Raw genomic sequence first — 12,743 nt, forward strand, 5'->3', positions numbered from 1 at the left:
AGCCTTTGAGAAACTGTTGCAAAACCAACATGGATCTCGATTAAAATTTCAAACACTTTGATTAACGTAGCTTGCATTCTTTTTTTTTTTTTATGATGTTCTGTGTTTTCTGAGATGCAAGTAATATGTGATGAGATTCTGTGCAGAGGGAAGAATGTAGCCCAATGTTAATCATGAAAGTAAAAGTTGGCTATTATACAATAGCCTTATACCTGGCTTCTGATAAGAAGCCGATCTTTTGATAACATGCAGGGGACAAGCCTGCTTGCTTAGCTGCCTAACTCTATTTTTTTTTTAGGTATTTATGCATATAGACACAAGGTCTGTATCTGTGGAATTAAAGGAACAATCTGGTTGTATGTCTAACCACTGAAACTAACTTTTAGGTAACTTAAGGTCCAATGTAAATTGAGAAGGTATGTTGTATTGGTAACAGGGCCATGGTTTGGTAAGCACAGTTGGGCTATTTTTTTTTGTTGTTGTTCAATTTTATCTCCTCTTTTCAACAACAGCTTGCAAATTTGGTAGGAGAGAAATGATGCTCTGTTGTTATGCCCAATGCTACCTCCACCCAGACTCCTGCTGAACCTGGGTTGGAGTGCAGTGAGGGCATGAGCAATCCTCTTCTCACCCTGAGGGACAGGGTGAAAGGCTCTCCTCAAGTAATAACTCCACTGGAAAGTATTTCCCTTTGCAACTCCCTCTTCCCTAGAATTTCCTTTCCAAAGGTCTAAAACCCAAATTGCTTCTACCGGTAGAGTCCCCTATGTCTCCTTACTGCAACAGCTGATAGTGAGAGAGGGACAATTTCCGAGCAGTGACGCTGGAAGAAGCAGATGTGTCCAGTATATCAATACATGGCTCTGTGGCTGGTGTCATCACCACAATTTTGGCTTTTTTGACAATGGTATGGGCCACATGGTACCAGGCTTGCTGGCACCGGATGGGATTTGCCTTTCTCAGAGGGGAACGAGGGTCTTAGAGGGTCTTAGAACAGCTAGAGGGGCTCATTCACAGGGCTTTAAACTAGATTCGAAGGGGGAGGGAGGTAATATCAAGCTTGATCAAGATATGCTGGAAGCACCTGAAGAACAGCAGAAAGGAACTCCAGCTGCTCCAGCCAGGAAGTCAAACTCATTTGGGCCCCAAATTAAATGCCTCTGTGCAAATACATGCAGGATGGGGAATAAGCAAGAGGAGTTAGAAGCGTGTGCGCGCCTGTTGGAATATGATCTTATTGGCATCACGGAGACGTGGTGGGATTAATCCTATGACTGGAATGTCAGAATAGAAAGGTACAGGGTCTTCAGGAAGGACAAGCAGGGGAGAAGAGGAGGAGGTGTTGCTCTCTATGTCAAAGACCAGCTGGAGTGCATGAAGCTGCACCTGGGGATGGATGAGGAGCCAACTGAGAGCTTATGGGTCAGGATTAAAGGGAGGGCAGGGACAGGGGACGTAGTAGTGAGGATCTGCTACAGGCCACCTGACCAGGAAGACCAAGTGGATGAGGCCCTCTACAGACAGATAGGAGCAGCTTCATGTTCACAAGCCCTGGTCCTCATGGGGGACTTCAACCACCCCGATATCTGTTGGAAGGACAACACAGCAGGGCATAGGCAATCCAGGAGGGTCCTGGAATGCATGGATGATAACTTCCTTCTCCAAGTGATAGAGGAACGAACGAGTTCCCCACCTGGAATACTGCGTTCAGCTCTGGAGTCCCCAACACAAGAACAACATGGAGCTGCTGGAGCAGGTCCAGAGGAGGGCCATGAAGATGATCTGAGGGCTGGAGCACCTCTCCTCTGACGACAGGCTGAGAGAGTTGGGGCTGTTCAGCCTGGAGAAGAGAAGGCTCTGGGGTGATCTTATTGCAGCCTTCCAGTACTTAAAGGGGGCCTACAGGAAAGCTGGAGAGGGGCTTCTTGCAAGGGTGTGTAGTGATAGGATAAGGGGCAATGGCTTTAAACTGAAAGAGGGTAGATTTCGATTAGATCTAAGGAAGAAATTTTTCACTCAGAGGGTGGTGAGGCACTGGATCAGGTAGCCCAGAGGAGTTGTAGATGCCCCATCCTTGGAAGTGTTCAAGGCCAGGTTGGATGAGGCTTTGAGCAACCTGGTGTAGTGGAGGGTGTCCCTGCCTGTGGTAGGGGGGTTGGAACTAGATGATCTTTGAGGTCCCTTCCAACTCTAACCATTCTATGATTCTGTGACTTGGAGAGTCTGAAGTTCTGGTTGCTTTCTGTAACAGGCACCTTGCCATCTTCTTTTTGCTCCAAATGTCTGTATGGACACGCAGACCTCTTCAAACTTTATATCTTCAAACTTTATATTACCTATGCACCATTGGAGGAGTTGTTCCCTCTAAATAAGTATATATTGCTGGTCCCCAGAGCACCCTGTGTTATGCAGGTACTGATCTGTAGCTTTTAATGGGGCAGCACTCAGCTGCACTTGTTGCCTGGGGCCTGTGGTGGGCCATGTCACATGGGGTGAATGCTTGAATTTATGCTGAATGAAACTGATTGGTTAAAGCAGTGTGACCTAGGCAGTGAGAAATGGAAAAGTGGGAATGAACAAAAAACTGTGAGGTGTGTCTGGATACAAAATAACAAGTGAGCACTAAATTGAGACTGAGGTTAGGGATAGACTAGTAAATTTATATAAAATATTCATGAGGGGCCACGAGCTATTTCTGAAAGAAAGGCAGGGAGGGGAAAGGGAGCTGATCAATAGTTTGAGAGCTGCTGAATTATTCAGGCAATATAAGAAAGGATTAGCTGCTTTTTTCAAAAGCAGTTGCCAAAGCAAGTTTCATCTGCAGGCTTATGGGGATGAAATTGGATGTCAGTCCTGTGTGAAACAGTCACTAGAGGAGGATTGTGCAGCCTCTGCTTTGTTTCATGCCTCTGAATTAAAGAAACTTAACAGCCAATGAGACTATTAAGCAGGCATTCTTTATTGCAGCGCTGGGCAGCACCGGGGATTGTTTCACCATGAGTGCTCCGCCAGATTCGCAAAATCGTAGAGGTTATATGTTACACAATCGTACATATTCATGAAATTTCTGAGAACTAATTTACTTAAATATGAGATTTCCTGGAAACCATTAATATGTATAAATGTCCATCTCGCATGTGCAGTTGTCTGCCTCGGTGGTCTTTGGGGGTCCTCTGGTGGTCTTTCATAGTCTTCCTCACTTGTCCGTTAGTTGACCTTTTTCTTGATTCTGCACAGTGAGAAGTTTTCTACATACTTTGGACGGCAGGTTTGAAAGAATGCTTGTTAGCAGCTTCATTATCTACACTTCCTTGATTATCTTCCTTTCACAGTGTTCCCTCAGTAGTCTGAATTATGTGCAAAAGAGTTAAAAGGCTATCACCTTCCCAGAGAGTGAAAAGAAACAAGTCTGGAGTTAATCAGCTAAGGGTATTTACAACATCATTTGTGTCCTTGGGTAGGTATCACCTTCTTTCATTCATTACTAAAGCAAAGCACAGTCCTTATCAGTAAAGCACATTCTCCCTATTTTGACATCTTGCAAAACACAATTGGTTTTACAATAGGCCTAGTGTTAAGCAAGCTCAGCAGTTTAACATATATACTGTTTTAGTAGTTTATATGAAAGATATGCTAATACTTTGTTTCACCTCTAGTGGAACTTTTAATTAGCTAATTGTGTAGAATATGGTACTCTCTTACACAAATTCTGTAACTCGTTATTATTTCAAATGAAAAAAAACATTTAAATAGATGTTTAATTTGGTTGCTTAAAGGACCGAAGTATCTCTTCCATAGGGACTATTGTGAAAATGTGACATGCAGTTAGAAATAACAGGAAAAAAAAAATCTAACAACTTTATTCTTAAACTGTAGTGTTTGCTGCTAGTAAATAATTTAAAAATTAAAATAACCTGTTTATAATGAAAATACAAATAATTTGTAGCTTGTCAAACACTTGGCAGCTCAGGCAGGGGTGACAAGCTTTGGGCACATCCACTTGCTCCTTCATGGGATCCTCCACGGGCTGCAGGTGGATATTTGCTCCACTGTGCATCATGATGGTATGCAGGGCGACAGCCTGTGTCACCGTGGTCTTCACCACAGGCTGCAGGTGAATCTCTGCTCTGATGCCTGGAGCCCCTCCTCCCCCTCCTTCTTCACTAACCTTGGTGTCTGCAGAGTTGTTTCTCTCACGTATTCTCACTCCTCTCTCCTAGCTGCTGTTGCGCAGCAGTTTTTCCCCCTTCTTAAATATATTATCACAGGGGCACTATCACCTGTCATGATATGGTAGGATGTTGAGTCCATAGAGGACAGAGAGGGGGACTACCTCGAGCCCTTTTCAATTTGACCAGCCTGCCCATTTCCCAAGAAAGACAAGACCCTTGTACCTGACCCACCTGCCACACCCCATTTAAGGAGAAGGGGCGTTTCCTCGAACCTTTTGCAATTTGACTGGTCTGTCAGGCTTATGCTGACAACGTCACTGGGACAAATCCCTCTGGACAGCCTGCTAAGTCGGAAGGTGGTCGCCTAACCTATTCGGGGACCCTCACGAGCAGCAACACTGGGACAAATGCCTTATATCCCCTGTATCAATTATTGAAGTTTACAGAAACTCATATTTATAGATAAACTAATTTTATTATATATGTTCATGACAGGATACAGGTTCGAGGATAGCCAGTGATAGGGACTGACTGCAAAAACAGATTTGGAACAATATACAAACAGAACTGATCAGTGATGATTTTCAATAGCCAGCAAGATGTGCGCGTAACACAGAGCTTTTACCCAATAGGTGTCCCTATGGGAGGGAGAAGAGAGGTCCAGCCCATTGACTGATCCCAGACTGTTCCACTGGAGGTCTTCCCCCAACATCCCCTTCTCTTAAGCCATTTTTATACTGTTTTTTACTTTCAGGTGGAGCTTGAGTGACTCTAGTCATACATACCTTTGTTAGGATTGGTGTAAATTTTCCTTGTTTTGATTTAAAGGTATAGGCAAGAAGAATTTCAGAGCGCACGCTCAGTGAGGGGTGGTCGCAGCCCAGAGGCGGGTAGCTTTTGAGGTGGGGGTGTGTTTTGGTATTATAATGACACTATAATGAGCAAAGTTCAGCTTCAGGACACGATTTCATCATCATTGCTGAGGCAGCAGTTGCGAACCATCTTCCCTGATGGCAGCTATGTGGTTATCTTTACCAGACATTCTTTATCCCTGATAACAGGGATGAGCCGTGGTACCTCCATACCACTCTGCTCCCCATTCCAAAGATATTGTACATTCTGCTCGGCCAGATACAGGCCTTGGCCGTTCCAAGCACATTCCGTTCCTGGGAGCAGCAACTGTATCTCGCCTCAAAGCTGCTCTAATATTACAGCTTATGTTAAGATGTAAGCTGAACTTTGGGGGACAATATTCTCCCATTCCTCTCAATTTCTGTTATTTTTCCACACCACTGTTGCTGGTTGGCTCAGCCATGACCAGCGGTGGGTCCGTCTTGGAGCCAACTTGAACTGGCTGTATCCAATATGGGGGCTTCTGGAATCTTTAAACTAGACTCAAAGGGGGAGGGGGATGATATCAGATTTGCCTGTGACAAGCTGAGAGCACCCAAATAACAGCATAAAGAAATTGCAGCCACTCTAGTCAGGAAGTCAGCTTCATCTGGAGCCTAACTTAAATGCCTCTATGCAAACACACGTAGCATGGGGAATAAACAAGAGGAGTTAGAGATGTGTGCGTGCCTGCAGGGCTATGATCTTATTGGCATCACTAAGATGTGGTGAAATGAATCCTATGACAGGAGTATCAGAATGGAAGGATACAGGCTCTTTAGGAAGGACAGGCAGGGGAGAAGAGGAGGAGGTGTTGCCCTCTATGTCAAGGACCAGCTGGAGTGCATGGAGCTCTGCCTGGAGATGGAGGAGGAGCTGACTGAGAGCTTATGGGTCAGGATTAAAGGGAGGACAAAGACAGCTAACATAGTAGTGGGAGTCTGCTACAGGCCACCTTACCAGGAAGACCAAGTGGATGAGGCCCTCTATAGACAGAGAGGAGCAGCCTCACGTTCATGAGCCCCGGTCCTCATGGGGGACTTCAACCACCCCAATATCTGTTGGAAGGACAACACAGCAGGGCAGAAGCAATCCAGGAGGTTCCAGAAATGCATGGATGATAACTTCCTTCTCCAAGTGACAGAGGAATCAACAAAGAGAGGTGCTTTGCTGGACCTTGTTCTCACCAACAAGGAGGGGCTGGTGGGGAACGTGAAGCTCAAGGGCAGCCTTGGCTGCAGTGATCATGAAATGGTGGAGTTCAAGATCCTTAGGGTGGCAAGGAGGGTGCTCAGCAAGCTCACTACCCTGGATTTCAGGAGAGCAGACTTTGGCCTCTTCAGGGATCTCCTTGGTAGAGTACCATGGGATGAAGCCCTGGAGGGAAGAGGAGCCCAAGAAAGCTGGTTAATATTCAAGGATCACCTCCTCCAGGTTCAGGAGTGATGCATCTCAACTAAGAGGAAGTCAGGTAGAAACACCAGGAGGCCTGCATGCATGAACAAGGAGCTCCTGGACCAAGTCAAACACAAAAAGAAGGCCTACAGAGGGTGGAAGCAAGGAAAGGTAGCCTGAGAAGAATACAGGGAAATTGTCTGAGCAACTAGAGATCAGGTTAGGAAAGCTAAAGCCCGGATAGAGTTAAATCTGGCCAGGGACATCAAGGGCAACAAGAAAAACTTCTATAGGTATGTCAGAGCTAAAAGGAGGACTGGGGAAAATGTAGGCCCCTCTCTGGAAGGAAAAAGGAGAGCTGACTACCCAGGATATGGAGAAGGCTGTGGTACTCAATGACTTTTTTACCTCATTCTTCACTGGCAGGAGCTCCAGCCGCACAGCTCAAGTCACAGAAGGCAAAGGCGGGGACTGGGAGAATGAAGAACTGCCCACTGTAGGAGAAGATCAGGTTCAAGACCATCTAAAGAACCTGAAGGTGGACAAGTCCATGGGACCGGATGAGGTGCATCCGCGGGTCCTGAGGGAACTGATGGATGAAGCTGCCAAACCATTATCCATCATATTTGAGAAGTCATAGCAGTCCGTTGAAGTTCCCACTGCCTGGAAAAGGGGAAACATAGCCCTCATGTTTAAAAAGGGAAAAAAGGAAGACCCAGGGAACTACAGGCCAGTCAGTCTCACCTCTGTACCTGGCAAGATCATGGAGCAGATCGTCCTGGTGACTATGCTAAGGCATATGGGAAAAAAAGAGGTGATTGGTGACAGCCAACATGGCTTCACTAAGGGCAAATCCTGCCTGACTAATTTGGTGGCCTTCTACAATGGGGTTACAGCGTTGGTGGATAAGGGAAGAGCAACTGACATCATCTACATGGACTTGTCCAAAGCATTTGATACTGTCCTACATGACATCCTTGTCTCTAAACTGGAGAGACATGGATTTGATAGATGGACCACTCGATGGATAAGGAATTGGCTGGATGGTCGCACTCAAAGAGTTGTAGTCAATGGCTCGATGTCCAAGTGGAGGCCAGTGACGAGTGGTGTTCCTCAGGGGTCAGTACTGGGGCCGGTGCTGTTTAACATCTTTGTCAGCGACATGGACAGTGGGATCGAGTGCACCCTCAGCAAGTTTGCTGACAATACCAAGCTGTGTGGTGTTGTGGACACACTGGAGGGAAGGGATGCCATCCAGAGGGACCTTGACAGGCTGGAGAGGTGGGCCTGTGAGAACCTCATGAAGTTCAGCAAGGCCAATTGCAAGGTCCTGCACATGAGTCGGGACAATCCCAAGCACAAGTACAGGCTGGGCAGAGAATGGATTGAGAGCAGTCCTGAGGAAAAGGACTTGGGGGTGCTGGTTGATGAGAAGCTCAACATGAGCCGGCAATGTGCGCTTGCAGCCCAAAAAGCCAAGTGTTTCCTCGGCTGCATCCAAAGAAGTGTTGCCAGCAGATCGAGGGAGGTGATTCTGCCCCTCTACTCAGCTCTCGTGAGACCCCACTTGGAGTACTGTGTTCAGCTCTGGAGTCCCCAACACAAGAAGGACGTGGAGCTGCTGGAGCAGGTCCAGAGGAGGGCCATGAAGATGATCCGAGGGCTGGAGCACCTCTCCTCTGAAGACGGGCTGAGAGAGTTGGGGTTGTTGAACCTGGAGAAGAGAAGGCTCCAGGGAGACTTTCTGGTAGCCTTCCAATATCTAAAGGGGCCTACAGGAAAGCTGGAGAGGGACTTTTTACAAGGGTGTGTAGTGATAGGTCAAGGGGCAATGGCTTTAAGCTGAAAGAGGGGAGATTTCGATTAGATGTAAGGAAGAAATTTTTCCCTCTGAGAATGTTGAGGCACTGGAACAGGTTGCCCAGAGAAGTTGTAGATGCCCCATCCCTGGAAGCGTTCAAGGCCAGGTTGGATGAAGCTTTGGGCAACCTGGTGTAGTGGAGGGTTTCCCTGCCCATGGCAGGGGGTTGGAACTAGATCATCTTTACGGTCCCTTCCAACCCAAACCATTCTATGATTCTTATGGTAGGGCTATTTGGAACCTAAAGAGAAAACATTTTCAGTCTAAGAAATCCCATACTGTGTTTAACTTAAGAAGCATATTACTAATTCCATGGAAGAAGCCATAGTTTAATCTGTTCATGTAGCTTTATAGTGGTGTCATAGTTTAGCCCAACTGGCAGCTAAGCTACCATGCAGATGCTCACTCCTCCCCTTTGATGGTGTGGAGAGGAGAAATAGGTGACAAAAGGCCTGAGGGTTGAGATAAGAACAGGGAGGGATCACACACCAACCATGGCCCCAGGCAAAACAGACTTCTCTGCTTGAGATCAAAATCAATTTTATTTGTTAACAAGTCATTCAGAGAGGGTAAGGAGAAACAAAGCCGGATCTTAAAAAAACTCCTCCCTGCTCTATCTCTTCCCCACCCACCAGTGCATGGTGATGGACAAGGGGGGTTGCAGGTCAGTTTGTCACATGTTGTTTCTGCCACTTCTTTCCTTAAAGGGAGAGGACTCCCTACACTCTTCCTTTGCTCCAACGTGAGGTCTCTCCTCACAGAAAAAACAGTCCACAGACTTATCCAACATGAGTCCTTCCCACATGATGCAATCTTTACCCATCAGGTTGCTCCAGCGCGGGGTTTTCCCCATGGAGTCATGACATCTTAGGGTGCAGCCCTCTGCTCCAGCATGGGGTCCTCCACGGACTTCAAATGCATCTCTGTTTAGTCACCAGGTGGTAAACATTTATACTGTGCATCACTTGTTTGTATATATTATTTCTATACATATATATTTATATATTATCATTATTACTTTTAATTTATTATTATTATTAAATTTTTCTTTTCTCAACCCATGAGTCTCCTTCGCTTTTCCCCTTTAATTCTCTTCCCTATTCCCTTGGAGTGAGGAAGGGTAAGCAAGCAACTGTGTGGCTTTTAGTTTACAGCTGTGCTAAACCACAACAAGAGGCTATCTCTGCAGCCCCTCCCCTGCTACCAAAACCTCACCATAGAATCATAGAATGGTTAGGGTTGGAAGGGACCTCAAAGATCATCCAGTTCCAATCCCCCTGCCATGGGCAGGGAAATCCTCCACTACACCAGGTTGCCCAAAGCCTCATCCAACCTGGCCTTGAACACTGCCAGGGATGGGGCATCTACAACTCCTCTGGGCAACCTGTTCCAGTAGCTCACCACCCTCAATGTAAAGAATTTCTTTCTTATATCTAACCTAAATCTGCCCTCTTTCAGTTTAAAGCCATTGCCCCTTGTCCTATCACTACACACCCTTGTAAAAAGTCCCTCTCCAGCTTTCCTGTAGGCCCCCTTTAGGTACTGGAAAGCTGCTATAAGATCACCCCGGAGCCTTCTCTTCTCCAGGCTGAACAGCCCCCCTATATGGCCTGTACGTAAGTCCAATGGCGAGTGGAGGCTGACGGTAGACTATCGTAGCTTGAATGAAGTTACACCACCATTGAGTGCTGCCGTGCCAGATATGCTGGAACTTCAGTATGAACTGGAGTCAAAGGCAGCCAGGTGGTACGCTACAATTGATATCGCTAATGCGTTTTTCTCAATTCCTTTGGCACCGGAATGCAGGCCACAGTTTGCTTTCACTTGGAGGGGCATCCAGTATACCTGGAATCGACTGCCCCAGGGGTGGAAACACAGCCCCACTATTTGCCATGGACTGATCCAGACCACACTGGAACAGGGTGATGCCCCAGAACATTTGCAATACATTGATGACATCATTGTATGGGGCAACACAGCAGAAGAAGTTTTTGAGAAAGGTGAAAAGATAATCCAAATCCTTCTGAAAGCAGGCTTTGCCATAAAACAGAGTAAAGTCAAGGGACCTGCCCAGGAGATTCAGTTTTTGGGAATAAAATGGCAAGATGGGCGTCGTCAGATTCCGATGGACGTGATTAATAAAATAACAGCTATGTCCCCACCAACCAACAAAAAGGAAGCACAAGCTTTCTTAGGCATTGTGGGTTTCTGGCGAATGCATATTCCCGACTACAGCCAGATTGTAAAACCCCTCTACCAAATAACCCGAAAGAAGAATAATTTTGAATGGGGCCCAGAGCAAAAACAAGCCTTTGAACAAATTAAACAAGAAATAGTTCATGCGGTAGCCCTGGGACCAGTCCGGACAGGACAAGATGTCAAAAACGTGCTCTACACTGCAGCCAGGGAGAATGGTTGTCGGGGGAGTTCCTGGCTACTACAATAGAAAGCACCTGTGCCTTGTTAGGACAGGTGCTGTGAGTCACGTTGGTCAACCGGAAACCACGTGACTCATGGAGGTTTAAAGGTGGGGCACTCCCAGGAGGGAGTGGGGCAGTTCCCTCCTGGAGACTGGAGTGATAGGAGCCCCTGGAGAGCAGCGTCTTGAAGCTCTCTGTTAGAAACCTTTGGTTGTGACAAGGACCTTTGGAGGGTGTTAGAGCCTTCTGATATACGAGGAAGATCACAACGACCTTCTGGGTTGTGATCCCCGAAGATTGAGGCATCAGTAGTCCGCAACAATTGGTGACCCCGACGTGATTTGTCGGAACAGGAACCACTGGGACTGCAGACTGAAGCTTGAGAGCGGCAGGAGCTGCGGACTGACCAAGACACCTGGAACAAGGTGAGCCGCTGAGAGTGAACATGGGTCAGAATCTTGTAAAGGAAAGCCAGACCTTCACCTTTCTCAAATCTGCAGGAATGGCTGCGGGGCTCAGTATAAGTAATGAGGATTTATATTACCTACTCAACTGGGCAGCGGGACATGAAGATCTAGTCAACCTCACCTCTACCTTTAACCTAGAACTTTGGAAAAGGTTGGGGGATAAGTTACTCTATGAAGCTGTGGTTAATCAAAAGGGCCGGACTGACCTGCTGCGTACATGGGAGGCCCTAGATAATATAATCCAAAAGGGGTCAGCAGAAGAGGAGGAAGAGGAATTAGCAGATTATGTATCTGCAAGTGAAGGGTATGAAGGGAGCAACGAACCATCTGAAGGAAGACTAACCCCAGACAGCGTGGACAGCGAGTTAGATGTATCCTCGCTGTTCATAGAGGTCAATAAAGTTGCGGGGACTATGCAGGGACTCTACCCCACCCTGCAGGAAATAGTGGAGCGTCCCCCACTCTTTGCCCCAGCAACCCCCCCTTCCTCCTCAGGATGTGTTATGCCTACGGCTCCGCCATTCGAGCAATTGGCCCCACCCTTGGCAACTTCATATCCCGCGGTATCTGGTTATCCGGCCCAGGTACATTTGGCGCAGCCAGCACTAGTGCGCCAGGCCGTAACAATGCTCCAAGGAGTATCTCAGCAGTTGGCAGCTGTAGTGGAGATACTGCATCAGGCTATGACCCCCCCCTGTAGCAAAAGAAATTTCAGGAGAAACCTCCAAGACAAGTGCTAAGGAATTACCACCGGTTTCTCCACCAAGGGAAAAATCACTAGAATCTATCTGTTTATTAAATCCAAACCCCTTGGGAACCCCTACAGCAATAGTTCAACGCCGTGACCCGGTCCGTTTTTGGAACGAAATAAAAATGAAAGCAATAGAGGCTGGGAATTGGGACTTGGCTCAAGTCTTGGGGCTGCCAGTCAATAACGAAAAATCATCCATGATGGAAATAGGGGAAAGGCCAAATGTATTCCCTGTGGAATTGACCCTCCCGGGTTCTAACCAGCCCAATCAATACCTGGGCTGGTCATGGAAAGTCGTACGAGACATACAAAAAGCGGTAGCACAGTATGGGCCAAACTCCCCAGCAGTAACACAATTATTACGATTACTAAACTTGGAAATATTGGTGCCGTATGACTTTCAACATCTAGCTCAGATTATGTTCCAGCCGGTACAACGCTCCATTTTTATGAGCACATGGAGGCAGTTGGCTGACCGTCAGGCACTACAAAATATACAGTTACCCCAAGGTGACCCATGTTATGCCGTAGGTGCAGATGTCCTGATGGGAACGGGTCAGGTATTTAGTAATCCGGTGGTACAGGCCCAATGGCATCCCCAAATTCTTGGGCAAATCAAACAAATAGGAATGCAGGCCCTCATGCGGACCATAGAAATGGCGAAACCCCAAGCGAGGTATTCTACAATTAAACAAGGAATCAAGGAGCCTTTCTTACAATTTGTAGAAAGATTGCAAGGGGCTATAGAAAAACAAGTTTATGATGGCAATCTACGGGCCCTGTTGA

Source organism: Tauraco erythrolophus, chromosome W, assembly GCF_009769465.1.
Source record: "Tauraco erythrolophus isolate bTauEry1 chromosome W, bTauEry1.pri, whole genome shotgun sequence".
In the NCBI taxonomy this organism is placed as follows: domain Eukaryota; kingdom Metazoa; phylum Chordata; class Aves; order Musophagiformes; family Musophagidae; genus Tauraco; species Tauraco erythrolophus.